Here is a 25,594-nt window from a genome sequence, read left to right on the forward strand (position 1 = left end):
GGGCTCCTCATGGGGAGCCTGCTTCTTCTCCCTCTGCCTATGTCTCTGTGTCTCTCATGAATGAATAAAATGTTTTTAAAAAGGCTCCCACCAAAATAATAAATATCCCACAGTGCAATACCCCACCTTGTCCAGTCTGCCCTGCAGAGCAGGCCCTCAATGAATTCTTCACCAGGAGACTGTTCCTGACCAGTCACAGAACTTTCACCTTCCCTGTGGCTCCTCTGGGAGGGGAGGGGAGGGTCCTGGCTGTGCCCCCACATGGGATGGGGTGGTATGGTTTGGTTAGGATGACAGTCATCCTAATTTCCAAACCCTACATCAGAACAGAACATTCGTTCCATCAAAGTATTGCTTCATTTGTAAATTCATTTCTCAGAAACTCCAATAAAGCATTAAGTATTGGGACACCTGGGTGGTTCAGTGGTTAGCATCTGCCTTTGGCTCAGGTCATGATCCCTGGGTTCAGGGGATGGAGTCCCACATCGGGCTCCCCACATGGAGCCTGCTTCTCCCTCTGCCTGTGCCTCTGCCTCTCTGTGTCTCTCATGAATAAATAAATAAAATCTTAAAAAAAAAAAAAGGCTTAAGTATTAAATCACATTTAACCTAATTTTGGGCAAATCGTTTTGTTTTCAAGATGAGAATAAGGTTGGGGCACCTGGGTGGCTTGGTTGAGCCTCCTACTCTTGATTTTGGCTCAGGTCATGGTCTTGGGGCCATGGGATCCAGCCCAGTGCTGGGCTCCAAGCGCACCATGGTGTCCGCCCGTTCCTGTCCCTCCTGCATTCTCGCTCATAAATAAATAAGTAAGTAAATAAATAAATAGTAAAATCTTAAAAAAAAAAAAAAAAAAGATGAGAATAAAGCTGCCCAGATTGGGCAGCCCTGGGCAGTCTGGGGTGGGTATTGTGTGGGGCGGCCTGTGGGTCTGGAGGGGGCCCCCCTGCGCACCGGCCCGCGAGCAAAGCCCTCCTCCCCAGGGCCTGGGGGCTGGGGGGCCCTCCTGCCTCCCTGAGGAAGCCGCGCAGATCCAGAGCACCTGCTCCTGCCACACGCACACCTTCTCTGTGTCAACGCAAGACTGCGTGTAGCTGGAGTTTTGGTCTCCGTCTCACAGGTGGGACGCTGCCCTGGGTGGGGAGCTGAGTGCTCCTCTGTTAGGCGGCCAATCCGCAGTCCTCTGACTTCCCAGGGAGGGCAGCCACGCTCCCAGGGGAGAGAGCACCAACCCGTTGGCAGCTTTGTGTCCACCATGCATTCTCCTGCAGCACAGTCAGTGCACCTGCATGCCACTGTCCTCACGCTCCTCTTAGAGAAAATTGAGGGCCAGGGAGGTTAAGGAACTTATCCAAGGTGACCCAGCTAGCAAATAGCAGAGCTGATATTGGAACCCTGAACGTCTGGCTGCAAAGTCTTTGTTCCTTCCATTCTATGACGGTCCGTGGGGTGGGCCAGTGAGTGCTGGGTGTTTGTGGGGCTGGTGTCTGTAGGAGTGGGTACCCAGGGAAAGGCTGCTGTCTGGCTCTGGAGAAGCTGGAGGCAGGAAGGCCACGGAGGAGGCTTTTGCAGCATCCCAGGTGTGAGTGATGAGGACCTGGGTGGTGGCAGCGGGGAGGGAGAGAGCAGCTTTTGCAGGGTGCAGTCAGGACTTGCATAAGCCTTGGTACAGGGGGGCAGAACTGGCCACAGTGTCATGGTCAGATGGCTGGACAAAAGACCGAGAGTGGGAATGTCCCCAGGTGGGTGTGTGCTCCAGTTGCCACCTAGAGCACCCCCCATTCCCTTTTGCCTTACACCTGGCCCAATCCACACATTGCCAGGGAGGCATCTGAGTTGTGTTCCTGGGGATAAAATCACCATTTCGTGGGATAGCCCTTTCACTTATTACCTGCGAGATCATGGGTAAATTATATGAATTATGAGCTTCAGTCCTCTTATTTATAAAATAGGAATGGGGCACCTGGGTGGCTCAGTTGCTTAAGCATCTGACTTTGGCTTGGGTTATGATCTAGGGGCCCTGGGTTCGAGCCCCGTATGGAGCTCCCTGCTTAGTGGGGAGTCTGCTCCTCTCTCTCCTTCTGCCCCTCCCCCGACTTATGCCTGTGCACACTCTCTCTCTGCCTCCCTCCCTCAAATAAATAATAAAATCTTTTTTAAAAAAATGGGGACAACAAAAGTCTACTAAGTTGACATTCAATGCTACATTTAAAGCTCTTAGCACATTGACCAACACACAGAAAACCCTCAATGCATCTATGGAACTTTTGAAGCCATAGTGGAAGGTGGTGGAGGAGGAGGCAATCATGCATCAGGCCTGAGTTCAGCTCAGAGAACTTGGAAAGTTTTGGGGTTACCATTGGCAACTCTACTAGTGGAGGGGGGCAGACTAGGGTGGGCTAAGTCCTTTTGGAGAAAATAGCAACAACATCACACTTGTATTGTGTTTGATAATGTTCCACATTTAATTTTTACAACAGTCTTATGACTTGGACAGGGGTGTGCTTACTCCTACCAGCAGCCTAAAATTATTTTGAAATAAGGTAGGATCCAAATAGAAGTAAAAAAATGTTACATATCCATGGTGGAGAATGGATAGTATCCATTACCATCACATCTCAGACTCAGGAAAGACATTTTATTTTTGTTTTTTAAAAAGATTTTATTTATGTATTCATGAGAGACACACAGAGAGGCAGAAACTTAGGCAGAAGGAGAAGCAGGCTCCAGGCAGGGAGCCTAACGTGGGACTCGATCTCAGGACCCCAGGATCATGCCCTCAGCCAAAGGCAGATGCTAACCACTGAACCACCCAGGCATCCCAGGAAAGACATTTGCTTGGGAGGGAGGCTGGTGCTGGGAAAGTGGTGGAAAGAGGGGAGGAGAAGGGAGGAGAGAATCCTTTACGGTACTCACTGAGGGCCTTAGGAGGATAAATATATTAGCAGAGGTCAAGATGGAGATGGACACGGGATTCAAGAGGCTGCTGGTGGGGGGTGGTCCTGCAGGTTAGATGCTCAATCCGTCTGAGCACCTAGAGATGATCAGTCCACAGGAACCGACTCTAGTCTACAGGAACTAACCCAGCTCACAGGAAATGTACACCAGACCAGGCAAGCTACTTTCCAGCTTGCAACAGGGGAATCAAAACACCAAGCATAAGCTTTTTTTCCCAAAAGTCAGTGAACAGTGAATTGGAACCAGGGTTTTGAATAGCTCGTTGGCCTTGGGCCTCCTTGTCTGCACCCATGTGCCCTGGGCAGAGCCGTGTTGGCTTCTTGAGTGGCTTTGTGTAAAAGATGCCCCTTCCTTGGGTCAACACAGCCTCATGCTGGGGAGCACAGGTTGGTGAGCAGAGGACAGGCTACTTTGGCTCCCCAAGCACCACGGGCTCTTATCCATGCATACCCTGTCTGACATAGGTGGCAGCCTGGCCCTGAAGTCCCTGGGCCCCTGCAGCCTGCGGGTGTGCATGCAGCTGTATTACCACTGAGGCCTCCGGCTCTTGCACCTGCTCCTGGTAGACGTCCCCCAGCTGGGTCTGGGACTTGAGCAGCCCCCTGCACAAGCTTACATGTTAGGTGAGGCTCCAGCCACCTCTGCTCCGCCTCCAATCCTGTTCTGGAGCTGTGGGCTCAGGGCCCACAGAGTTGTGTGGGGGCCTCAGCGCTGCTGTGGGAGTACATAGATCATGCCAACGTGTCCCTGGGGAAGCCTGCCGGAGGTGTGGTTGAAGCCCCCACTGTGAATAATCCAGGTGCACGGCTCTCTCCCTCCCCCTCTGTCCTGTCCCTGTGCGCCAGATAGCTGCTGTGGCTGCCTGGGCAACCGGGTCATGCACAAACCCGGGACTGATGCTCACCGAAATGTCACCTTTGAGTTAGGAACAGGTGGGCCCTCTGGGCAGACATGACCCTGACAGCTCACAGAACTGCTGATATCTTTGGATAGCCAAGGGAGTGTCCCTCCGTCCAGGTGTCCTGGCGGGGCCAGGGCCGGTTCCTTGGTGAGCAGAACGCAGGCAGATCTCCGCTTCTTGCTGAACTTGCTCCCGCCTGGTAGCTCTTTGCAGTGTCCACCTTCCCACAGGGTGGCGGTACTGAGACCCTCCACCGGCCTCGGCTGCAGGCTGCAGCTTCTGGCTCTGGGGCTGGGCACCCTCTCCAGGCGCCCACACCTGCTAACTCATGCGCTGGGCTCCAGTGGGGCCCCGGCTGGCCGGCCGGCTCAGTACACAGGCTGGCTCACATAGGAGTCCTCCCAGTTAGTCCTTAGCCTGAGCCAGGACTCCGGCAGGAGAGGTGCCCAGGGGCCAGCTGATGTGGACACGCTTTCTCCTGGACAAGGCTGGAGACGTACATTCTGGCCCTTAGGTCGTGCTGTTCAAGATCCTTTTTCAGGGAAAAGCACCAGCGGGGAGGCTGAATTTAGCCGTCCAAGGTAATAACAGTGGCTGACATTTATTGAGCACTTGCAGATGCAAGTAGGCCCAATTTAATCCTCAGATCAGCCCTGGGAAGTAGGCACTATTGTTACTGCCATTCACAGAAAATGAAACAAAGGCACAGAGAGGTTTAGTCATCTTCCCATGTTTACACAGCTAGCAAGTGGTGGATCCAGGATGTCAATCCAGGAGGTCTGTCTCCAGAGGCAATGCTCCACGGGTTGTGCCCCAACCTTCTTCCTTTGGGTTCTGTGGATGAGGTGGTCTGGGGCCCATCATGGTTGCGCAGGATGGGGGCTGACCCCTCACACTACAAGGGAAGGCTGGCCTATGTCCTGGGCCTTACCAGCTCCTCTCAGTAGATTTCCATGGGTGGGACATCCTGATGGTGATTGCAGCCCTGGGCCCTGGTCCACAGCTCCTGCACTCTAGGGCAGCCCTGGTTCTGGGACCCGGTCAAAGTTAATCAATTCTTTGCCCGCATTTTCCGTCTTGCACTTGCCAAGCCAAAACCCCATCCCCTGAACTCCCTGTGAATGTCCCATTTATATACCTCTGTCAGTCCCTGGGGCTTTTCCTTCATTTCCTGACAGCCTCCTGGCTCCTGGGCAGGACTCTTTTTCTCCTAGGGCCTATTTGCTATTTGTGTGGCTGTGACAGATACAGTCCTAAGTGCAACCCTCTTCCCAGACTTAGAGAAAGCAAAATGCCTTACATCCACGCCTGCCTTCACTCGAAGAGAAATTGCTATCATCACTCACCCCAAAATGGGGTCAGGAAAGGACAGCCTTTTCAATAACTAGTGCTGGGGCAACTGGATATGCACATGGAAATAATGCCAGGCCCAACCTCACACCAATTACAAAAGTTAATTTCAAATGTCTTAAAGATCTGCTTTTAGATGACAATGTAAAAGAACACCTTGATGAACTTGGAATACAGAGCTTTTTTTTTTTTTTTCCCAGAGCTTTTTTTTTTAATTTTATCTATTTATTCACGATAGACAGAGAGAGAGAGAGAGGGGGCAGAGGGAGAAGCAGGCTCCATGCAGGGAGCCCGTTGTGGGACTCGATCCCAGGTCGCCAGGACCACACCCTGGGCTGCAGGCGGCACTAAACCGCTGTGCCACCGGGGCTGCCCACTTAGTGCTTTTTGTATCCTGTTTAAGAAAGCTCTGTATTCCGGGGATCCCTGGGTGGCTCAGTGGTTTAGCGCCTGCCTTTGGCCCAGAGCACGATCCTGGAGACCCGGGATCCTTCATGGAGCCTGCTTCTCCCTCTGCCTGTGCCTCTGCCTCTTTCTCTCATGAGTAAATAAACAAATCTTTTTTTTTTTTTTTTTTAAAGCACGAAGCATGATGGGGGAAAAATGATAAATTAGATTGTATTAAGGGGCACCTCGGTGGCTCAGTGGTTGAGCATCTGCCTCTGGCTCAGGGCGTGATCCTGGGGTCCTGGGATCGAGTCCCACATCGGGCTCCTCACAAGGAGCCTGCTTCTTCCTCTGCCTGTGTCTCTGCCTCTCTCTCTGGGTCTCTCATGAATAAATAAATAAAATCTTTTAACAAAAGATTGTATTAAGATTAAGAAATTCTATTTCTCAAAAGCCACAGAATGAGAGTGGATAATAAAGGGCTTATGAGCAGAATAAAGAACTACAGATCAGTAAGAAAGAGACAACTGACAGAAAACAGAAGGCTTGATCAGGCATTTCACAAAGGAAATCCAAACGACCCGTACACACATGAAGAGGAGCTCATTTGTATTTGCTATCAGGGAAATATTAACTAAGACCTCAAACAACTATGACCACACAACCCATCAAAATAATCCAAAGGAAAAAGCTTGATAACGCCCAGTGCTGGTGAGGACATGCAGTTGGAGCTCTCGTGCAATCTGGTGAGAGTGTAAGTTGGCACAGCTACAGACAACTGGTTGCATCTGTCAAAGCAGAACATGGGTGGACGGTGGCCTGTGTACCCTGGTCATAGGTGGAATGTCACAGGAGCACTGGGCACAGAGCTCAAAGCTGTAGACCACTCAATGCCCCCTGCAGACCACATAAAGACATGTGGCACAGCCACACAATGGGGATGCCAGACTGCAGTGGACATGAACAAAGGGCGGTCACACACTCCAGTGAAGAAGTGTTGCACAGACAGCAACACTTCTCCCACCAGCAGAAGCCAGACGCAAAAGTATCCACTCTGTAAGCCCGTTTATATACGCTTCAAAGCAAGCAAAGCTCAGCTGTGGCATTAAAAGTTAGACTAGTGGGGGCACCTGGGTGGCTCAGTGGTTGAGTGTCTGCCTTTGGCTCAGGTCGTGATCCTGGGGTCCTGGGATTGAGTCCCACATTGGGTTCCCCTTACAGAAGGCCTAGCTTCTCCCTCTGCCTGGGTCTCTGCCTCTCTCTCTGTGTCTCTCACGAATAAATAAATAAAATCTTAAAAGAAAAAAGCCGAACTAGTGCTTACTCTTGGGTTAGTATGAACCTCTGGGGATGCTCAGGGGTATTGATAATGTTCTGTTTCATCTGGGGGCTGGCTACCCAGAGTGTCGATTTTGTGAAACGACACAAATTGCAGGCTTAAAACTCCTGTACTTTATACTTTAAAATGAAGTTAAAAACCAAAATCATGGGGAGAAGTCAGGTAGCCCACAGACCTGGCCTGGGGGCTCTGGTGATCCAAATCTGGGCGTTCTGGTGCACAGGACCACAGTAGGGCCTCCAGAGGTGGTTTGGGCTCTGCAGCAAGAAGATGGGAGACCCAAGGAAGGCCCTCTGACCTGGAAGAGATTTGCCTCATCCTGAGCTCACCTTGATGAAGGAGATAGAGGATGTTTGCCGGCCTCCTGTAGAGTCAGGTTTGGGTTTGGCTTGGGTTGCTGGAGGGGAGGTAGTGTGGGCCAGAGAAAAGTGACACACTGGCCTACATCTGTTTTCCTGCCTCCAAACTGCAGGCTTTGGGTTTGCCAGTCTTACCTGCCCTATCCGTATATGCCATGCTATTATTTTCTTAATATTTTCTTTAAATATTAAGTTAATTCGCTTTGAAAAATTAGCCATGGTACAACTTCATAATTTTTAAAATAATATTTTTTTAAAAAGATACAGAAAAAATCGCAGGCGCTAGCCAGGACACGGAGAAACTGAAACCCGTATACAGTGCTGGGGTCATGTGAAATGGTGCAACCAGTGGGGAAATGGTTTGATGGTTTCTCAGGAAGTGAGACACAGGATTGCCATCTGACCCAGCAATTCCAGTCCTATGATACAAAAGAAAAGAAGTGAGAATTGTTATTCAAATAAATAGATGAGTGTGAGTGTTCATAGCAGCACTGTTTACAATAACCGAAAGCGAAAATAGCCCAAACGCCGGTCAACAGATGGAGAAACAAAACGCGGTACATCCACACCAGGGAACATTACTCCGCCACGAGGAGCCCGGACACAGGTCACGCCGCGGAGGAACCGCAAACGCGCTGTGTAAGCGCAGAAGCCGGGCTGGCGGGTCACACAGCCTCCACCTGCAGGAAGTAGCCAGATGTGGGACTTCAAACAGACGAAGTGCAGGTTGGGGGTGGCCAGGGTTGCCAGGAAGGGGGATAATGAGGAACAACTCACCCTTTAATGGATGTGAACCCCTTTAGGGGGTTCCTGTTGGGGCAATGAAAATGTTTTGGAACTACTTAGAGGTGGCGGTCGCACAGCGCTGTAAATGCGCTCACTCGCTGTCACTGAATCGCTCACTTCAAAAAGTTTCACGTTATGAACTTCTTACTCATGTCACTTTCGCCGCAACAGAAAAAAAAACAAGTGAGTGAGGAGAAACCAGCAGTTCTCCTGCCCGCAGCTCGTGGGGTCGGCAGGGAGGGAACCGGCGGTGCCGCGGGCTCGGGTCGCGCCAGTTATGCGGGAGCGGCGGGTGTGCGGGGGCGGCGGGGACGTGCGGGGGCGCGGGTGTGCGGGGGCGGCGGGTGTGCGGGGGGCGTGCGGGTGTGCGGGGGCGGCGGGGGCGGCGGGTGTGCGGGGGGCGTGCGGGTGTGCGGGGGCGGCGGGTGTGCGGGGGCGGCGGGGGCGTGCGGGGGCGGCGGGGTTGCGGGTGTGCGGGGGCGGCGGGGGCGGCGGGTGTGCGGGGGGCGTGCGGGTGTGCGGGGGCGGCGAGTGTGCGGGGGGCGTGCGGGTGTGCGGGGGCGCGGGTGTGCGGGGGTTGCGGGTGTGCGGGGGCGGCGGGGGCGGCGGGTGTGCGGGGGGCGTGCGGGTGTGCGGGGGCGGCGGGGGCGGCGGGTGTGCGGGGGCGGAGGGTGTGCGGGGGCGGCGGGGGCGCGGGTGTGTGCGGGGGCGGTGGGTGTGCGGGGGCGTGCGGGGGCGCGGGTGTGCGGGGCCGTGCGGGGGGTGCGGGGGCGGCGGGAGCGGCGGGGGCACGGGTGTGCGGGGGCGGCGGGTGTGCGGGGGGGCGCGGGGGCGGCGGGGGCGCCGACAAGCAAGCGGTCGGAGGTTCGGGGCCGCGGGGCCAAATCGGGCCTTTCTCTGCGCGGGAGCTGCGCGTTCGGCCAGCAGGGGGCGCCGCCCGACCCGTGCGGCCCGGGCCCGGGACGACTTGGCCTTACAGAGGACGCGGAGACTTCAACTTGCAACCTCTTGGTGGCCGTGGGGCCTGCTGCACAGGGGATGTGCGGGGTCCCCCAGCCTTCCGCGTCGCTTACCCGAAGCCAGACGATGCCTCCACGCCCCTCTCCCATCCTTCTCCAGGCTGCACCCCCTCCCGAGTAAATGGGTTACTGCACCTTCTGCGGTGAACGGGGTGAGCTCCCGAGGCGAGCAGGCGACCGGACGACTGGGCTCAGCCACCCCCGCTAGTGCACCAAGGGCCTCGCCTTGCCTCGCCTTCCGAGCGGCCCAGCGCGAGACGCAGGCCCAGCGTGAGAAGCTTCCGGAGCCAGCAGCCGGGGGGCGGGGGGGGGGGGGGGGGGGCTGGTCTCCCAGGCTGGATCCGAGGTGTGGCCTGATCCCTCTGTGCTGCGAAGCCACAGCCCTTCCTTACCCCCCACGCACTTTGGCAAGAGCTCGTGACCTCGGCTTCCGGTTTAACGGGCTCTGCTCAGCCAGGCTGGGGTCGGCCTGGAATCCCACGTTGCCCGGTGAGACCCAGCCCTCTTGGCCCCCACTCCGGGGCAGTCCCCAAGCCCCGATGCTCCACAGGGTCGGCACCTCCTGGACCACACCACCAGCACCACCGCGGTGCCCGGGGATCCCGGCTTCTTCCCTGCTCTAGGCCAGACCTCGTGAGCACACACAAGGCCATCCCCAGTGTCCTGGGGCCCAGCCTGTAACCTGCCTGGCTCCGGCCGGATCCAGCTCATTGCCACCCTCACCTGGCCCCACCCTTTCTCTGCATACTTTCTTTGTATTTAGAACTCCACTAATCTTCTCATGTTATCCAAAAGCCCAGAGGTTTTTGTTGTGTGTGTGGTTTTCTTTTTTTTAATATTTTATTTATTCATGAGAGACACAGAGAGAGAGACAGAGACACAGGCAGAGGGAGAAGCAGGCTCCTTGCAGGGAGTTTGATGCAGGACTCGATCCCAGGACCCCAGCATCACGATGTGAGCCAAAGGCAGACACTCCACCACTGAGCTACTCAGGGGCCCAAGCCCAGAGGTTTTAATACAAGAGGCTTCTTGTAGCTCAATGAGGTTTTGATCCCCAGTGAACTGTTCTGAAGCTTTCCAGCACATGCTTTCTGGCTTATGGTCTCTCTCTGGCCATATCTGTTGCTGTGTTGACACCACTTTGAAGTGATTATAAGATCTACATTGGGATCCCGGGGTGGGTCAGCGGTTTGGCGCCTGCCTTTGGCCCAGGGCGTGATCCTGGAGACCTGGGATCGAGTCCCACCTCGGGCTCCTGCATAGTGCCTGCTTCTCCCTCTGCCTGTGTCTCTGCCTCTCTCTCTCTCAAGAATAAATAAAATCTTAAAAAAAAATAAAAAGATCTACATTAGAATGAAATATTCTGGCCAGTGCAGTTGAGTTTCTTGCTGATAATGAATACAAAGGACACAAAGCCATCTAAGAAACATCCACTGTGCTTGGCATGTGAGGACCTTTTGGCTTACTTGCCAAGTTTGTCTAGTGTCAGCTTGCACAGGGTTTGGAAATAGTCCTGGATTGTTGCTGGGTCCTCCGGTCCGGTGGTTTCACTCTGCGGCCTCTTGTAGGCAGTGTGGTGTCCCGGGAGAGGCCGTCCAAATGCTCCTCTCTGATTTACTGTGTGTCTTTGGGCAGGTTACTTACTTTATCTGGGCCTTAGCTTCCTCATCTATTAAAGGGGAGAAGAAATATGTAATTCAAAGAGATGTTTCAAGAATTCGATGAGAAAGTATATGTAGTAGATGTGCAATGGGTGCTCAATGGCTATTGACCGGGATTATTAGTAAATGCAGACGTGCCACTTCTTGAAAGAGGAAAACAGTGCTCTTTCCTAAACAACGTTGTCACACTTGAATTGGCTGCCAGAAAGTTATCACTCCTCGAGGCGTCTGGAAGCAGAGGCGGGGAAGGGGCTATTGCACGGGGCAGGGGACAGGGGGCCGCCATGTGGTGCTAGTGTCCTGGACTAAAGGCAAAAAGCAGGAGAAAGACCATTTCCAACCTCTGCTGGTTTGAGAAGTGGAGCCCTCTGTCTGGGCCGAGGCGATGTTGTTCTCAGAGGTATTAGATATAAGGCCCAGAGCCAAATGCGGGATCAAATCTCAGAGAACAATGGAGCCTCATGGGACCTTGGATGAGAACCCATGCACCCAAATCTGCTGACAGCTGCTGGAGACCCCCCAGCAGGAGGGCAGCGGAGTCCCACGTGGACGGGAGGTGCTGCACATTTGTTGGCCATGTACTGTGTGCAAGGCACCGCTTCCAAGTGCTTCTCTCGTCTTAGTAGATCAACTCCCACTAAATGAAAGCTCTGTAAAGTCTGAACTTTGTCTATTTTGGTCACTACTGAATTTCACAAGAGTGCCCAGCCCATTAGTGAGATTCCTGAGAAAAATTTGAAACCCTAAGGGGCATGTATGGGCTACTGTAATCCGAGGAGGCGATTCTGGTGCACAGAGATTCAGTAACTCGCCCCAGAGTCCCCGGAGGGTAAAGGGCAAAGCCAGCATTCGAACCCGGGCCACAGTGAGAAGCCGCCTCCAGATTGCCCGTCTTCCTCCTACCTCTTCTCACTGAATGCTTGACCAGTTTCTTTTCCTTCTTGTGTGTTCTTCCTACCTTGGCTGTCTGTAGACATTTGTGTAACTCCGACAAAATACCTTTGGGGCCCTTGGCTCCATCTGCTATCAAGTTCCCAATTTCACAAAAAGTATAGCAATAAAGGGTCTGGTCTGTTATTTTTTAAAAGGTTTTATTTATTTATTCGTAAGAGACACACAGAGGCAGAGACACAGGCAGAGGGAGAAGCAGGCTTCCTGCGGGGAACCTGATGCGGGACTCGATCTCAGGACCCCGGGATCATGACCTGAGCCAAAGGCAGACGCTCAACCACTGAGCCACTCAGGTGCCTCAAGGGTCTGGTTTATAAGTACTTCAGACTCTAGTTCTTCATGAAGACCAGGGTGTTAAAGGGAACTCAGTTTCGTGGGTGGAAGCCTTTACACGCAGGCTCAAGTCCTCCTTCTAGGCTGTCCAGGCATGTTCTGCATGTTTAGTGAGGATGTGAGGAAGGAGGTGATGGTGTCTGAACATGTTCTTCCCACCCCACCCTCCCCCCGCCCGCCCCCAAGTCCAAGAAATTTGGAAGGAAATGAAAAAGAACAAGCCACCAGTGTGTTGGTCTCTGCCTCAGTTAAGGTCCTCTTCTGCTCTCTGCTTCCCCCTTCCCCCATCTTCCCTCCTCCCCCTCCACCTGTTTCTCACTATTTCCCCTCCCACCTCACCCCCAAAGGCTCCTTTCCAGATTCCAGACCTGGAGGACTTGGGCAGTGCCTGGCCCAGCCCAGGACACTTGCTGCAGTCTGAGGCTCTCCACCCTGGTTGCACCATTGGCAGTGCTTCTGGGGCTGGAAAGAAATAAGTGCGAGTGCCCTGTACTGCGTGCACCTAAGATGCAGGTCTGGGCGAGTCCAGGAATCTGCAGTAACAGCCAGTGGTACTACTGATGCATGGCCTTGGTTGATGGGCTGCTCTCTGATGTTGCTAGGTTTCCTTAACTTAGGGCTATATGAAGAAGAAATAAAAGGATGCGTCTAGAATCACAGTGCTGATACCGTGGAAAGAACTAATGCACTCAGGAGGCCTACTTGGGATTCTTCCCTCAGCTTCACCACGTAATTGATGTAAAACATTGTGGACTTTAAAGGTGTACAACATGATGGTTCGATACAGGTATTTATTGTGAAATGGCTGCCACAATAAGGTAAATGAACACCTCCATCATCTCATGTATTACCATTTTTATTGTGTGTATGCTGAGAACATTTTGGCAGGAGGTGGGGTGGGGGATGAGGAGCAGAGGGACAAGGAGAAGCAGGGTCTATGCCAAGCATGGAGCCCGATTCAGGGCTTGATCCCATGACCCTGAGATCATGACCTGAGACAAAATCAAGAGTCAGACACAACCGACTGAGGCACCTAGGTGCCCCCTGGTGACATTTAAGATCCACTCTTTTAGCAGTTTTTAAAAACTGTTTATTTATTCAAGTAGGTTCCATGCCCAGCATGGAACCCAACGTGGGGCTTAAACTCACGACCCTGAGATCAAGACCTGAGCTGAGATCAAGAGTCAGATGCTCAGCTGACTGAGCTCACCCAGGAGCTCCAACCATTTTCAAGTGCACAATGCTCTCTTGCTAACTGTAGTCTCTATGCTGTGCACTCACCCCTAGAATTTATTCATCATAGAGCTGTAAGTTTGTATCCTTTAACCAATATCTCCTCATTTCCCCCACCTTCTAGCCCCTGGCAGCCTCCAGTATGTTCTCTATTCTTGCAAGTGTGGCGTTTTCAGATTCCACATGAATGAGATCAGATGGTATTTGTCTGACATTTCATTTTGTGTAATGGTCGGGGTCCATCCATGTTGTTGCAAATGGCAAGATTTCCTTCTTTTTTATGACTAAGTAATAGTCCATTATATAAATACACCACATTTTCTTTATGTCTTCATCCATCCACAGACACAGGTTGCTTCCATATCTTGGCTATTGTGAATAATGCTGCAGTAAACATGGGAGTGTAGACATCTCTTTGAGATAGAAATTTCATTTCCTTCAGATATATAACCAGAAGTGGGATTGCTGGATCATATAGTAGCTCTACATTTAACTTTTTGAGGAACCTCCATACTATTGTCCACAGTATCTGCACCAATTTACATCCCCTCCAGTAGTGCACTAGGATTCCCTTCTCCCCACATCCTCACCAACACTTGTTATTTCTTGTCTTCTTGATATGAGCCATTCTGACAGGTATGAAGTGATAGTTCATTGTGGTTTTGAGTTGCATTTTCCTGATGATGAGTGATCTTTTCATTTACCTGCTGTCCATCTGTATATCTTCTTTGGAAAAATGTCTTGTTTAAAAAAAAGATTTTACCTATTTACTTATTTGAGACAGAGAAAGAGAGAGAGAGAGAGAGCGCGCGCACAAGCAGGGGCAGAGGCAGAGGGAGAAGCAGGCTCCCAGCTCAGCCCAAGGTAGGTCTCAACCCCAGGACCCCAGAATCATGACCTGAACCAAAGGCAGATGTCTACCCAACTGGGCCACCCAGGTGCCCCTAGAAAAGGTCTATTCAGGTCCTCTGCCCATTTAAAAATCAGATTATTAAGTCCCACCCCTTTGAATTGTATGAGTTTCCTATGTATTTTGGATATTGTCTTCTTATCAGTTATATGATTTGCAAATACTTTCTCCATTCCATAGGTTGCCTTTTTATTTTGTTGATTGTTTCTTTTGCTGTGCGAAACTACTTGAGATACCATTCCCATTCTGATAACACTTCATTTTTATGCCAATGTTTGCATAGCAGGAGCCCTCTTTGACCCAAGGGCCAGATCATTTATACTGTTTCTGCTGTTGCCCAGAGTATTGGTCTCACCTGTGCCCCCTGCTCCCCAGCTGTCTTCTGTGGTGACAATTGTCGACAGCCTTGTGTTTCTACCTCAGCACCTGGAACTGAAAGCCGTAGAACGCAGTTGACAAGACTTTCCTCCCAGTGAGAGACTGATGGAAGGTATTATCATCACCGTCATCACCATCACCATTATCATCTTCACAGCAAACTCTGTGTGCCAGGCCCCTCCAATTGCTCCATCACACCTCATCCTCACAGTGATGCTGGGAGGTAGGTACAGTTATCTCCATTTTGTAGATGAGGAAACAAATTTCCCAGTACCAGGCACCAAAGCTAACAAAGCTCGTGTGTTCCTGGCAGGGTTTACTGTTAGTAGCCACAGCCACAGGTGAAAATGGTGCTGAAGGTCCCAGGCAATTACTCCCAAAGGACCCTGAATGGGAAATGTGAATCCAGCCTTTATCAGTATGGATTTGGGGGCTCCCTGAACCTCAGACTCCAGGTCAAACTCCCTCCCTCCTCACTTCATCTATCCCCCATCCTTCTCTTCCAGTCTGAGACAATCCTCTCTGTTAGTGAGAATATCCCCCTTGTAGAGCTTCTACCACTCCCCCCCTTCAAGGGAGGTATGATCCAGAAGAGTCAGATTGGGCAGGTGTGACAGACAGTCCACCATTACTTTTCTCAAGGTTTCAGGTTGGGAACCTAAGCAGGCACTGGAGAGCAATATTCCCACCTAGCTCTGAAGCCCTCACCCAGCCTGGGACACGCACATACAAAAGCCCTAAGATTGGGCAGCCCCAGTGGCGCAGCGGTTTAGCGCCGCCTGCAGCCCGGGGCGTGATCCTGGAGACCCTGGATCGAGTCCCGTGTCAGGCTCTCTGTATGATGCCTGCTTCTCTCTCTCCCTCTGCCTGTGTCTCTGCCCCTCTCTCTCTCTCTCTCTATGAATAAATAAATAAAATTAAAAAAAAGCCCTAAGATTAAAAAGCGAGCACTTAATAATCCCCGAAGTAGGCAAACGAAGAAGATGCTTCTGTAGTTATACAAAACGATATCTTCAGACAAACAGGACGAACAATTCCTGGTGACATTTCTTTTGTTTTTGGGCCTCAAATTCTCTTGGAAATGCTTCATCGAATGCTGAACTTCATGCAATGGAGTGATAAGCCAGTCACTTTCTGTTTGCTTTGGCATTAAACCATCTACAATAAAAGCAGAAAGGGTCTGACTCACATGTGAAGTGGATGATTAGAGAGACAGTTTCTCACGTTTTGTAATTACTTATGCTAAAGAAATTTCAGGCAATTTCAGAGTCTGAACTGTGCCTCCTAAACCCAATGAAAGAAAGCCAGCTTTTGGACACTTGGAGTCTTTTGTTTCATTTTAAGTTGCCGCTCAAACGAACAATTTGCCCACCTCAAAGTCCCCCCAAAGTGGCCCGTATAATTTCAAATTGTCACTGGTGAACTCTGCCAGTTAGAAAGATATATACAGGTGTTAACATTATAGGAGCAAGAGCGAAGGAAGCAGGTGTTTGGCCGGGATGGGTGCCGTTGAGACCTGTAGTGTGACCATCTATGTGACATGTGTCTCTGGGATTTGGTCAAAGACCAAGGATCATTCATCAGGATCTCCTGATTCCAGGTAGACTGAACTAAGTTGATTTTTAAGGTGTGGATACAAAACACTGTTTACTAAAGTTAATTTTAATTTGTCCTTATTTTAAAAATGCCAGCAGAGTAACAAAACATGAAAATGCCTTTGGATGATAATGCATGTATATTTGTTTTGGCCTTCTTAAAAGGTTTACATAATGTGAGATAAACATGCATAAAAAATTGCTGGATGGTTTTTAAACTTATTTCCCTTTGAGTTTCTCTTGTGTCTGCAGAAAGAAAGAAAAGATTGGTTACTCTAAAGATAATAATTAGCGTGGATGATTAATTGTATTGGATATAGTAACGGCGGAGATACAGGTATATATATCTATATAAAATAGGATGTGATTTTCTGTTTATGTAGAAAAATTATTACAGTTAATTCAAATGATGAATTTAATATGATACATATTATTTTATTTATTTATTTATTTATGATAGTCACAGAGAGAGAGAGGCAGAGACATAGGCAGAGGGAGAAGCAGGCTCCATGCACCGGGAGCCCGACGTGGGATTCGATCCGGGGTCTCCAGGATCGCGCCCTGGGCCAAAGGCCTGCGCCAAACCGCTGCGCCACCCAGGGATCCCTATTATTTTATTTAATATGCTGATAAGTTAATGATACTTAAAGCAATAGCCAAAATCTTTAAAGTAATATTTATTGTATGTTTATGTACCTGTGTATCTGAATACATACAAATGAAATATTAGTAGATCCTTTACTATAATCTCTTACAAAAATAATGCACTTAATGAGTAAAGTTAATATTGGGGTCCTTCATGTAAAATGCTTATGTGCTTCTACACACAGATAAGTAGAGGTTCCTTTTCTTCACCAAATGATTCTCAGAACCTTTACTGCTTTCCCCACACTCTTAAATCATTTTGTTAGAAATTCCCTTGAATAGCCCTGACCTCACTGTATTTGCTCATATTTAAAAATGCTAGCACAGACCTAAATTCACACTTGAAATATAGACTTCTCCAGAAACCAAATCAGTTCCAAAGATTAAGATAATTATCCTTACCTGGGCCTCCCAGCTGCTAAAAAGGAAAAGAGCAAGCACCAGTGCTATTAGCAGATATGTTTTTGGGGTAGCCTGCAAATTTGGAATGCTTTAGGAAGAGCTTTCTAACTTTGACAAAACCATAAAGATTGGATAAGTTAAAAAAAGGGGGGGGGGTGATTAGCTGATTTGCTGTTACCTAAGGAAATAGTTATAATAAAAGTAGAACATCATTCACAACACTAAGACCGGGGATCTCACGGTAGTGCTGTGGCTGACCTTCTTGCTCTGCAAGTAGCATTGCCCAAGACAGTGTTCCAGTAATCACAGTGAAAAGAAACTCTTGGAAGAACACAAAGAGGCTATTTTTAAACTGTCATAGACAAATCCCTGATTTGGAAAACCGGAAAGTGGAAAAATTCAGAAGCAGAAGTTGCATAAAGAGGAATTTTGCGTTCTCACAGTGGCTGATGCGTAACCTCAAATAATGTTAAATGAAGTTTAGCAGAGATGCTTCGTCTTATTACTCATAATAGCAGAGATACACCGGCAGCAATCTTGAGCCAACATCAGTAGGATACTTTATTTATTTTTTTTTTTAAGATTTTATTTATTTATTCACAAGAGACACACAGAGAGAGAGAGAGAGGCAGAGACACAGGCAGAGGGAGAAACGACAGAGAGAGAGAGAGGCAGAGACACAGGCAGAGGAAGAAGCAGGCTCCATGCAGGGAGCCTGACGTGGGACTGGATCCCGGGTCTCCAGGATCATGCCCTGGGCTGAAGGCGGCGCTAAACCGCTGAGCCACCTGGGCTGCCCAGTAGGATACTTTAGAAGCATTGCCAAGGATGTTTTTAAAACATGTCACACTGCTGATGATGTGATCCTGGTGTAACATAAAGGTAGGATATGGACAAGAACTGAAGTCTTGAGAGCCTTTCATACTTGCTAATGGACTTTATACAGTTGCCTCTTGCAATGGATTATAAATGTGTTTTGGTTATTTTCTGTTTTCTTCTCGGAGAATATTAAAGATTTTCCTTACCAGGAAGCTACGGTTCTAATTGTAGGAAAAGAAAAAAATAAATCTGCTTGATTTCATCTCCTATCCTAGGAAATTTCCGCTTGTCTCTCTAATAACAACACTCATTATACTGGTGCTGTTATTAAGGAACTCTATAAAGTTTGTCTTTTACCCCCAAACTTTTGCTATTATTGTCATCCTTTTATCATTAACTTATTTTTGTAGTCCTTTAGGAAAAATGCCTGGGTGGCTCAGTGGTTGAGCATCTGCCTTCAGCTCAGGGCGTGCTCCTGGAGTCCTGCACTGGGCTCCCCACATGGAGCCTGCTTCTCCCTCTGCCTATGTCTCTGCCTCTCTGTCTCTGTGTCTCTCATGAATAAATAAAATCTAAAAAAACCAAAAAACTAGTAGAATCCTAAAAGCTGAAATTAACAAAGCTTCCTTAAACTTCCATGGCCTAAAATATTACCATTAGTTTTAACATATATAAGATGAATTCCCTCCGGGACTCAAATGTTATATTCTTATCAATTAATAAGAGGCTGGTCCATGTGTTTGAAAATCCCACCCCCAATGTTAGATTCTATTCTATTACAGGATATGATTGAAATATGATTATATTCTACAAGGAACTCATACAATAACTCTAGCTTTATCATTAACAGGTCTGAGCTGCCTTTCCAAACCACTCACTTAACAAGAGGAGATTTCATGCTCTGGAAAAGACACCTGAGGTAAATTACCCTTGAGCTTGGATGAAAAGGAGCTTACATATCCTGTTAACTGACCCAACATCAGAATTGTAAAGTATTGATCCTTAGGGTAATATATACCAGCTCAAAAGATATACAACATTTCCTCCTGAGGACTGGATGTTCATGCTATTGGAAATCTGAAACTGAGATTCTTTTTTTTTAAAGATTTTTAAAAAAAATTTTATTTATTTATGATAGTCACAGAGAGAGAGAGAGAGAGAGAGAGAGAGAGAGGCAGAGACATAGGCAGAGGGAGAAGCAGGCTCCATGCACCGGGAGCCCGATGTGGGATTCAATCCTGGGTCTCCAGGATCACACCCTGGGCCAAAGGCAGGCACCAAATCACTGCGCCACCCAGGGATCCCTGAAACTGAGATTCTTAGGAGTCTTCTAGAAGATGCTATTTCAGAAGTGAACAGCTTCTGCTCAAGACTTCAGATTGAGATTAACATTCTGTTTCAATTTATGTCAATTGAAAAATGAAATCTCATCAATCCTATTAAAAAGAGGATAACTTAATTACTTCGTTTCAGGGGTGCCTGGGTAGCTCAGTGGTTTAAGCATCTGCCTTTAGCTCAGGTCATCATCCCAGGGATCCCTGCTTCTCCCTCTCCCCTGCTTGTGCTCTCTCACTATGTCCCCCTCTGAAATAAATAAATAAATAAATAAAATCTTTTAAAAAATTATTTCCATGAAAAAGAAATTGTCACTTTACCTTTTGACTTGGAGACCTATTACCATGACTAATAGTCATTTTATTTCTGTTAATTGCCTATTTTACACTTGGCCAGTGTATCGTACCCTTAAATGTTACTGGCACAGCCACTGTCACTTCGATAGTTCAATGACTCATCCCATAATTGAGGGAAAAGAAAAAATGAACTCTGGTTTAAGTATAAACTATGCTCCGTGCACACTCTTCTGACCTTAGGAAAATCTCAGCATTGGGAGAAGAAATCTGGATTTCATGAATTATTGTCTTGGGGTCTGACTTTGTCATTGGCCCAAAGGTGGGGTGTGGGGGACTGAGAAAGTAGCCCCTGGTGGCTCAGAAGAGAGTGCATGGAGTGTAGGCTTCAGTGTTGCTGCAAGTTCCTTTGATACAGCTGGACTCTGTTCTCTTATTTGTTTGTTTATTTTTAAAAATTAAAGTATAGTCAACATACAAGAGTACATTAGTTTCAGGGGTACAACATAATGATTTGACATTTAACACAATCAGGAAATGTCCACCATGATAAGCGTAGTTGCCAACTGTCACCATACATCATTATGTTACTGTGTTCCCCCATGCTGTACTTTTCATTCTTGCGACATACTTATTTTATAACTGGAATTTGTACCTCTTCATTCTGTTCCCCTATTGGACAAGCAATCCCACATAATAACAATCTCCCAGTTACTCTGAGACCACAACAAAACAAAACAAAACCACTTCATGCTTTTACCTAATCACAGACAAAAGGTCACTGTGACAAAAACACCCAACCACAGAATTCTCCCCAGCTTTCTGACAGCGTCCATTCTAGAGTGAGCCCCCCTTCCTGGGGCCCTCCCCCAAATCACCCAAGCAGAACTGTAACCCTCTGATAGTGTGTTTCTCACACCCTGTTCCTGAGACACTCTGGTTCTCTGTGTACTCTCCCTGGCTGCAAGGACCAACAAACCCAATTTCTACTTCTCTGTGTTCCTGGTGGTCTTTGGCTGGAGGACAGTGACAGAGTCCATCACGGTTATTTAAAATTCTTGGCCCTATGCTGAGTGAAATAAGTCAATCAGAGAAAGACAGTTATCATATGGTTTGCTCATATGTGGAATATAAGAAGTAGTGCAGAGGATCACATGGGATGGGAGGGAAAATGGAATGGGAAATCATCAGAGAGGGAGACAAACCATGAGAGACTCTTGACTCTAGGACACAAACTGAGAGTTGCTGGAGGGGAAGAGGGTGTGGGATGCGGTAACTGGATGATGGGCATTAAGGAGGGCACTGCTGGAATGAGCACTGGGTGTTACATGCAACTGATGAGTTATTGAACACTACATCTGAAACTGTGCACTTTATATTGGCTAGTTGAATTTAAATTAAAAAAATAAGATTCTTGGAAATCCATATATTAAAGCAATGCCGGGTCTGACAGTGATTGTTAAGGTTGTTGCTTTCTTTTACGATAACTGTACTTCTCAGATGTCCATGAGCCCATGACTGTCTGTCTTCTACTCTGGTTTCCTCACCCTCCCCACAAAAGTCTTATAAAAATATATTCAAAATTGTAAAAAGTGAGTTAATCAGAGGAAAACTGAAATAAAAAGACAAGAAATAGCACTGAGTCAGAGGCCAGATTTACACAGAATGAATATCATGAGATCCCGTGTTCTTTCCACATGATAAAATTTGGCTGTGATTTGTCTAGAGCTCAAGGCGAGAATGAATTACAATTTGTTATGTACCTCTGTGCCTATAAAAATTAAAAATGTGAACCAGTGGCTTGGAGAAAGCAGCCCTGTTCCAGGAATGACCCCTTAGAAGAATGTTTCCTGCAGGATCCCGGTTAAATGTACTGAATACAAACCATACCGCCCACAAGGGAAAACCCCATGACAGGTTTCAAGGGACTGCAACATCCTTCCAAGGAAGTGTTTCAGGATCCACCACAATAAGGACTGGCCCCTACCCCACTCCATTCCTGGACCAAGCTGTACTTGGAGCCTCATAATGACCATGTGAGGACATCACGGGGCTCCCTGCCACAAGGGCTCCGCCCCCTTTACTGCGTGCACTGCCCTGCTGCCCTGCTCTCTCCTGAAGTTGCAGATCTTCTGGAACATGGATGATCCCGGGATCCATCCATCCCGGGCTTTGAGGAATGCCCGTTACCTGTTTCTGGGCCTCCCTGGAACCCTGTGGGCAGCTCACTGAGGTGAAGGACCTAGTGCTTTCCTCAGCACAGGTCCTGTGGGCCGCAGGTGCCAGCGAGGCCTGGTTCTCTCTTATTCCTGACCTCAGAGCCACAGCTTCCTCCTGCTTCTCTGATGGGAACGCAAAAAAGGCCAGGAGGACTTAAAACACTTGATATTCTTTTTTTGCCCAAGGGAAGGGTCACACAGGCATTTGAGTTCCTATTGTAAGAGCAATAAACAGTAGCCAGGGGCTGTTGATCCCTTCTGCTTGCTCGCTTTGACGTCAGAGGGGCTCAAGGCTCAAGTCCCATAGAGATTTTCCCCAGGTCTCCCAGCATAGCAGGCAGGTTGTCAAAATACCAAAGCCCTGCTCTCTTTTTTTTTTTTTTTTTTTTTTTAAGCCCTGCTCTCTTAAAGCCATTCTATGGGGGCCCCCAAAAGTGTGGTCTAGGTAGAGATGGAGAATTTTATGTTCTGTGTATTTTACCACAATATGTTTTTAAGGGGATCTAAAGAGTCATTTTCTGAAAGTCTGTTTTTTTTTTTTTTTTTTTTAAAGGTGTCATTTATTTATTCATGAGAATCCCACAGAGAGAGGCAGAGACAAAGGCAGCAGGAGAAGCAGGCTCCTCACAGGGACCCCGATGTGGGACTCGATCACAGGACACCTGGGTCACGACCTGAGCTGAACGCAGATGCTCAACCACTGAGTCTCCCAGGTGCCCCTCAAATAATATTCAAAAGAATTTTAAAAATCACCAGGACATGGGAACTTTAATACTATACTGTTGGTATTTATTTCTAACATGTCATTTTATATCCTGAGGATATTTTACATAGATTTAAAATTTTTTACCTTGAGGGTTTAGAATATAGAGCTGGGAGGAGTTATGGAATACAAGCCAGAGGTCAGATTAAAGTCCCTTAGCCAAAATCTGACACAATTTGCTTTTCAATATGAACTGGTCAATGGTCTAAAAACAGGAGAGAACCCGGATGAATCTGGAAGCCCTGGCACCCGCTGGCCACACTGGCGCCCCTCAGCCCAGCCTCCCGCTTCCCCGGCCCTCTGCTCCCCTCTCCTTGCACCCACTGCATCCCCGCCCTGACCCTCTGGGCCCCTGCACCCAGGCCAGCCCTCCTCCTGCACCCCTGCAGAACTGCCCTGTTTCTTCTGAGGCGCCATGGGAGCTCTGGGCCCATCTCCAGTTGTTGCCTGCCTCGGTGTCCTTTCCTGCCACACACTGCCCCCCCCCCCCCCCCCCCAGGAATCCCTCCCTGGATTCCTCTCTGCCTCTCACTGCCTCTTGGTGTTTACAGGGGAAATGTGTCCCCCAGTTGAAAACCTCTCTCCCTGGCAGTGCCCTGGGACTCCCAGCATTCGCAGCCAGGATCATCTTATTCACGGTGCCCACCTGGTGACAGCATCTCAGTGACTCTTGGTCACTACAGGAGTGACCTCAGGGATGAGTGCCAGTGGACCAACATCTGTCCCACTCTTACATGTTCTTACTCTGCTTATCCTTAGCTTCAAAAATAGAACTTTCTCAGTGGAATCTTGTGATGTTGCCGTTCCAGGCTGAGGATGTGTAAAAGTCAAAGGGACAACTCCTTAATGTATGATGAACGTGTAGCCACGTCGAGGGCCACTCATGTGTGTTTGCACTTGGCCCCCATCACCTCCCCGTGGCCAGACTTACCTGGAATTCACCTTGACCCCAAGGGCTACTTCCTGAGCCTGGACCCAGCCCTGGAGCACTGAGGACTGGCTGGGGGTGGATGGGTGGGCAGCACGTGCAACAGGGACTGAGCTCTGCTGGCCTCAGGCGACACACCCTCCCAGCTCCCCAGCCTAGCACAGATGGACAGACCTCTGACTTCTGCGATAGCTGATCAATCAGGGGAAGCCTGTGGGTGTTTTTGTCTGTTAAATGTTTAAAATTAATTTATTTTTAAAGATTTTATTTATTTATTTGAGAGGGAGAGAGCATGCAGGAGCATGAGCCGGGGTGGGACAGAGGGAGAGGGACAAGCCGACTCCCCACAGAGCAGAGACCCCAACTCGCAGCTGGATCCCAGGACCTGTGATAAGGACCTGAGCTGAAGGCAGATGCTTAACTGACTGAGCCACCCAGGCGCCCCTAGGGGAAGCCTCTGTGTCCTCCTCTTTCCCCACTCCACACTTGATCATGGTGCTTTGAAATCCTTATCAAACACCGGGTTCGCACTTTGCTGTCCTAACACAGTGTTAAGTCATTTCGGGCTTATTTTTCTGTAGTGCATTTTTCTGTGCTTTAAATGAGTTTTAAAGTCATTCGTTGGGCCGCCCGGGTGGCTCAGCGGTTTAGCGCCGCCTTCAGGCCAGGGCCTGATCCTGGACCTCGAGATGGAGTCCCAAGTCGGGCTCCCTGCGTGGAGCCTGCTTCTCCCTCTGCCTGTGTCTCTGCCTCTCTCTCTCTCTCTCTCTCTCATGAGTAAATAAATAAAATCTTAAAAAAGAAGTCATTTGTTGTTTTAAATTTTTATTTATTTATTTTTTAAATATTTTATTTATGTATTTGACAGAGAGAGCACACAAGCAGGGGGAGCACAGGCAGCGGCAGAGGGAGAAGCAAGCTACCGGTGACCAAGGACCCCGATGCAGGGCTCGATCCCGGGACCCTGGGATCATGACCTGAGCCAAAGGCAGATGCTTAACCAACTGAGCCACCCAGGTGCCCCCCATTTGTTTTTTAAGGCTCCCTTCTTCTGGGTGATGCAGTTGGTTAAGCGTCCAGTCTTGGTTTGGGCTCAGGTCATGATCTCAGGGTCCTGGGATGGAGCCCCGGGGCCAGCTCTTCGTCAGTGTGGATTCTGCACCTCCCTCCCTCTGCACCTCCTGCGTGTGCTTGCTCTTGCTCTCACTCTCTCTCAAATAAATACATAAAATCTTAAAAAAAAAAAAGAGGTCCCTGCTTCTGTTTTCACATACCCACCAGACCTTGCAATATCCTTTATCCAAAGGGAAACGAGCACAGGCCAAGCTCTGGCCTACTCACCTAGTTCTGAAATAGTCTTCTGCCTCCAAAGAAGAAAGGTGGCAGGGAGGACACCGTGGTTGTAGACGTCGTGCCACACACGTGCCAGAGGTCACAGAAGAGCCTCAAAGGCCATCTGAGCCACCCTGACATACAGGGGAGCACACGTGGACGCCAGCTAGGGTCAGGCTGGAATGCGTGGGCCCACATAGCCGAGGAGCGCAGCCGGCCCGACTGCCATCCTGTGGGGCGCCCTCCACCCTCCTGCTCTCCCCCCATCCTCCCCCCCCACCCCCCCACCCCCGCTGCCCTCTGTGGCCGTCAGGGCTCCCGTGCCGCTTCAGCCCCGTGCTGTGTGTGAGCACCACACTCCCTGTCGCTGTGCTGGACATGGACGACATCTCTGGGGCTGCACCCCACAGCCCCGCCCTTTGCTGGGACGGCTGGGTTCTGGGTTCCGACTCGCAGCCTGGGTCCTAATGGTAATGGCTCCGTTGCCAGCTGAGCCAAGGGCCCTCAGGCACGTGCCCGAAGGGCCGGGGCCTCCGCAGGCCAAGGAGCAAACACGGAGACCACGTCGTCCTGGCGGCAGTTCCCACGCAGGGACCGCGTGTTCCGGAGACCCGTCCCGGGGGGGCCGTTGGGGCGGGTCTGAGTCCTGGGCCCCCGCCCCGGGCCGCTCTGCACCCCGACGGAGGACGCCCTCCCGG

General features: G+C 49.5%; 2 long non-coding RNA genes across 5 annotated transcripts; one reads left to right on the forward strand and one right to left on the reverse strand.

Annotated features, from left to right (window-relative positions):
• Positions 1-7,515: 7,515 nt before the first annotated feature.
• LOC140637595 (uncharacterized) lies at positions 7,516-9,385 on the reverse strand. The gene is made up of 2 exons (XR_012034679.1): positions 9,235-9,385; positions 7,516-8,236 (listed from the first exon to the last, which is right to left on the reverse strand). It is a non-coding gene; the product is annotated as an uncharacterized lncRNA (long non-coding RNA).
• Positions 9,386-9,453: 68 nt separating this feature from the next.
• On the forward strand, positions 9,454-24,771 carry LOC140638125 (uncharacterized). Of its 4 annotated transcripts, none has more exons than XR_012035304.1 (6): positions 9,454-9,588; positions 12,647-14,141; positions 14,611-14,788; positions 18,877-18,945; positions 22,427-22,586; positions 23,396-24,771. It is a non-coding gene; the product is annotated as an uncharacterized lncRNA (long non-coding RNA). The 4 variants fall into 4 exon arrangements; XR_012035306.1 differs by lacking the exon at positions 23,396-24,771 and having other exon boundaries at positions 12,647-13,477; positions 14,058-14,141; positions 22,427-23,127; XR_012035305.1 differs by lacking the exon at positions 23,396-24,771 and having other exon boundaries at positions 14,563-14,788; positions 22,427-23,127.
• The last annotated feature ends 823 nt before the right edge of the window (positions 24,772-25,594 follow it).

Source organism: Canis lupus, chromosome 8, assembly GCF_048164855.1.
Source record: "Canis lupus baileyi chromosome 8, mCanLup2.hap1, whole genome shotgun sequence".
Taxonomy (NCBI): Eukaryota; Metazoa; Chordata; class Mammalia; order Carnivora; family Canidae; genus Canis; species Canis lupus.